Genomic DNA, 4941 nt, shown 5'->3' on the forward strand with positions numbered 1-4941 from the left:
AAGGTACTCTGGAGATGTATAAGCAAGATATAAGCCCCAGTCATTGGACCAGCAGGTGGTATGGAGATTAAGGTTCTGGATCCCACATGACAACTGTGTGGTTTGAGTCTCAGATCTGGTAGCTTGACAGACATGCCTGGCATGTGTGCCCAAAATCCCAGAGAGATTGGGAGAAGGAATTGCAGTGTGGCCATCCCCCGCTGGGGTGGGAGAGGATTTCTCACTTTCCAACCCCCTCTCTCTCTGCAAGCGTATACCTTATAGCCAAAAAGAGAGAGAGAGAGAGAGGGAGGGAGGGAAGAGGAGAGAAAGAGGAAGGAAGGAAGAAAAGAAGAAAGAGAAAGAGCTTTAGTAATTAAACCAAGCCCCCAGGGATGAGAGGGGCGGGAATATGTGGCAATGCCCCAAGAAGTCCGACCTGGGCTGCGACCTGGGCTGCGGAGTGGAGCCAGGAGCCGGAGCCGGGAGCCGGGAGGCGCCCTCACAGGCGCCAGGCGCTGGGCTCAGGACTCCAGGCCGTGAGGGCAGTGGCGGGCTGTGTGCTCCTGGGCAGGCTCTGTCCTGTTAGTCCCAGTAGTGTCTGTCTGGATATGAGGCCTGTGGACCCCATTTCATTAGAGAGGGACCTTTCGGGCTTCAGCAGAGCTGTGCCACAGTCAGACCAAACACCTCCTGCCTACCCTGCAGACGGTCCTGGGGCCAGGAAGGAAGCAGCCTGTGTCCATCCACTGGCCTGAGACTCCACTCTGCACTCTCCTCCCCTCCCCTCCCCTCCCCTCCCCTCCTGTCCTTGTCCTCTCCTCTCCAGGGGAGGGAGCCCACTGAGCACTTGCACCCTCCTCCTCTCAGCAGGCGTGGGTAGGAGTGAGCACACTCTGAAGCAGTCAGATTGTGCATGGAAGTCAGCTGGGGAGTGGGCACCAGGAGTCCTTGGGCAGAGAGGCCTCCTGGAGAGCAGAGCATTTCCGTGACACCAGGCCTGCCCCGGCTTGCTGGTCCCTCCTCCCTCTGGCCAGCTCTGCCCCACAGGCTTTGTGGTTTACGCCCTCAGTGTCTGGCCTCCCTGCATCTTCCCCGTGTTCTGGGAGCCCTGGAGGACCAGGCTCCACTCCTGGCTGCCCTAAGGTGGACCCAGCCTGTCTTGGTGGGTAGGAGCTTCTGTTACCCAGAATGCTGCTGGGTGTCCTCTGACATCACTAGTATGTGGGCCTCACTCTGCTGCATTTCCTAGCACTGTCACTGATCAATTTAATCAAAAGTCGACAGAACTTTGCTGGAAAGGCAGTCAGTTATCCCGTCCCTGAGCGTGGAGACTCAAGGACAGCAGTCAGCACTCCGTCCTCTCCGCTCTGCGCTGAGCGTTTGCCTCCATGATGCCCCTGTTGGGTGACTTTGGCAGCCCAGGTGACCAGCAGAGGTCAATTGGACAGTCAGGAGCGGGTGGACGGGGGGGGGGGGGGCTGCACGGCCTTTACGGTCTCCCTTCGAGCGTGCCATGCATTTAAAGTGCATTTAAAGATGTTGGCATAACTAGGCTTTTCACTCTAGTTAAGGGGCATTTTTGTGTGTGGCTGTAAGTTGGGTGTTTCTGGAAGCCCCTTGGCGGGTGTCACCTCGTGTGTCACCTCAGACCCTGTGCGCTCAGTGCAGGCAGTGGGATGAGTGAGACCAGGGGCCTTCCCTTCCCAGGGGCATCCCAACGAGACCCCAGGGAAGCACAGTCCCTTCACAGGGCCTGTACTGGTGGACGGGGCCTGGGGCAGGCAGGGCAGCCTTCCCTGGACAGGTTTGGGAGCTAACAGGAGGAGAGAACGGACATTCAGAAGGAGTTCTCGTTGGGGGGCGCTGTGGCTGCTCCACGTGAGGCGCTGTTGCCCTCCCTGTCCTGCATGTGCTCTCTGCAGGCAGCCGTGGGGTACTGGGCCAGGCCATGCTTCTAAGTCCACAGTCTCGCTCCAGTCACGTTCCTGGACAGACTCCCGCCCAGTCCTGTGGGACCCTGGCCAGGCCCGCTCTGCAGTGGGGCTCCCGATGCAGAGTAGAAGGAGCCCAGGCCTAGAGCCTGCAGCGGTGCAGCCTCACACACCCCTGTCCCGTGCACAGGCACCTCCGCTGCCTGCATGCTGAGGGTGGCCTTGTCCTCACGTCCACGGCAGTCGCACCTGGGTGCCAGTGAGTCTCAGGAGTGTCAAAATCAGGGCTTTGTCACTGAAGCAGAAGGGAGGTGACTGCTGGGAGCCAACTGGCCATCTCTGCTGAAAGATTTTGGGCCGGCGAGTGGTGTGGTGGTTAAGGGCGCTGGACTCCCACGTGGCTGAGCATGATTTGAGACCCAGACCTGGAGGCTTGCTTTCTCTCTCTCGCTCTGTCCCTCTGTGGTCAAATTAAAATAAGTAAAGTTAAATAAAATTACTATTTAAAAAATAGAAAAGATGGGACCAGCAGGTAGCATAATAGCTATGTCGCTGAACTCCCATGTAGTCAACTGCAGTTCGCGTCCTGGACCTGGTGGTTTCAAACTCACATTGGCGCGTGTGCGTGCGTGCCCAAGATCCCGAGAGGAGAATGGAGGAGAAGGGATTGTGGTGTGACCATCCCCCCTGGGGGGTGATTTTTCGCTTTCTGTCTCTATGTCTCTCTCTGTCTGTCTGGCGAGCACACGTGCCCTATAGCAAAAAAAAAAACTAAAAAAAAAAAAAAAAAAATAGAAAAGAAACATGAGTTTTCTCTCCTCCTGTGTCTTAGTGTTACATTTTTATTTTCTAGTTTTACTTGCCAGAGGGCACATGCACCTGTAGGGACGGGGAGAGGGGAACTAAGCAGCAGCTCCCATGAGGGTAGGCACACAGCTCCCTTCACCATCTCGCCCTCCCTTTGAGGTTTTGGGTATGTGTTCAGTCCACACGAGCACATCGGACTTTTCCACTGTGCCCAAGACTCAAACTGCACTGCCGGCCACAAGGGATCTAGCTGCCTTCACCACATCAGCTGGCCACTAGTGTTCATTTGTAAATGGAGCCTTAAATCTTCAGCCCTGAGAGGGACCAGCAGTCGCCATAATGGTGATGTTGCTGGACTCCCATGTAGCTGACTACAGTTCGAGTCCCGGACCCGGTGGTTTAAACTCACGCCGGGTGCATGTGCATGTGTGCCCAAGATCCCGAGAGGAGAATGGAGGAGAAGGGATTGCGGTGTGGCCATCCCCCCTGGGGGAGGTGATTTCTCGCTTTCTGTCTCTCTGTCTCTGTCTTTCTGGAGAGCGCATGTGCCCTGTAGCAAAAACCTCTCAAAAAAAAAAAAAAAAAGTTCAGCCCTGAGAAGTGGAAGTTGGACTTCTGAATTCAAACCCAGCATGTTCAATTCGTGTCTTTAGCAAGACAGAACCAGTTAGAGGCAAAGACGGGCTGGGGAGGAAGTGGGAAGTTGTCTAGTTGCTGTGGACTCAGAAAGCCTCCAGCTAGCTTTAGAAACAAGGCTCTTTGCTGTCTGCTTGGCGGAAGCCTCGCCCCTCTCAGCCAGACCAAGAATGTCTCACTTCTCTATGCTAAATTGCTGTCACCTACTCACAGCCAGAAAGATGACATCTTGCCAGTCTGAGACTGTTCCTTGGGGCCAGCAGGGGTGGCTGACTTGGTGGTATGAGTTGTAGACCCAGTGTCTTGAAACTCACGCTGGGCATGTGTGCATAGAGATGCGTATTCATATGGGTGTGTGAGCCTAAGTGCCCAAAATCCCAGAGAGGAATTGCAGCACGGTGGTCATCCCCCCAGGGTGATTTCTCACTTTCCCTCTCTGTCTTTCTCTGCTGAATGCAAGTGTCCCATAGCAAAAAAAAAAAAAGAAAAAAGAAACTTTTTAAAATAGAAGAGTATAGGGACCAGCAGTTGGCGTAATGGTTATGTCGCCGGACTCCCATGTGGTTGACCGTGGTTCGTGTCCCGGACCCGGTGGCTTAAACTCACTCTGGGCGTGCGTGCCCGAGATCCTGAGAGGAGAATGGAGGAGAAGGGACTGCAGCGTGGCCATCCCCCTGAGGGGGGGTGGTTTCTTGCTTTCTGTCTCGCTCTTTCTGGCAAGCACACACACCCTATAGCAAAAAATCTCTCAAAAAATAAATAAATAAAATAATAGAAGAGCATTTATTTTATCCCCGTGAAAAAGGAAGTAGGGGCCAGCAGGTGGTGTGGTGGTTAAGGCACTGAATTCCCGCATGGCTGATGATAGCTCCATGTCCTGGACCTGCAGACTTGCTTTCTCACTCTCCCTCTTTCTGTCTTTTTCTGCCAAAACACATGTAAAAATAATAATAATAAATTTAAAAAATAAGATAATCCTTTAAAAAAATAAAAAGGAAATTGGCAGTTAAGTCTGTACATGTACAAGGGACGGGCCCTGGGTACTGGGAGGCCTTGTTAGCTGTCAGGTCGGCTGAGAGATGGAAATGCCCAGGACTAAGCCTACCAGATTCCCGCTGAGAGGGGCAGGTCCTGGCCATGTGAGGTCTAGACTGTTCCTAAAAGTCAAAAGACAGGGAGCAGCACAAAGCATACTGTTTACGTCACTGGACTCCCACATAGCCAACTGCTGTTCGATTCCCAGACCCAGTGGCTTGAAAGTCATGGGGTGCATATGCATGTATGCCCAAAATCCTGAGAGGAGAGTGGAGATGGGATTGTGGTGTGGTCATCCCTCCTGGGGAGTGATTTCTCACTTTCTGTCTCTTTGCCTCTCTGTCTCTCCAGCAAGTATATGCACCCTATAGCAAAAATCTTTCTATTTTTTTAAAAGAATTATTTATTTATTATTATTATTGTCAATATCATTTTTCACATGAGTTTTGCCCTAGAAAGACAGAGAGAGAGAGAGAGAGAGAGAGAGTGAGAAAGCAAGCTGCCAGGTAACCATGGCCCGCCACGTGGGAATTCCAGCATCTTAACCCCC

The sequence above is a fragment of the Tupaia chinensis genome, unplaced genomic scaffold (assembly GCF_000334495.1).
Source record: "Tupaia chinensis unplaced genomic scaffold, TupChi_1.0 Scaffold000671_2, whole genome shotgun sequence".
Taxonomy (NCBI): domain Eukaryota; kingdom Metazoa; phylum Chordata; class Mammalia; order Scandentia; family Tupaiidae; genus Tupaia; species Tupaia belangeri.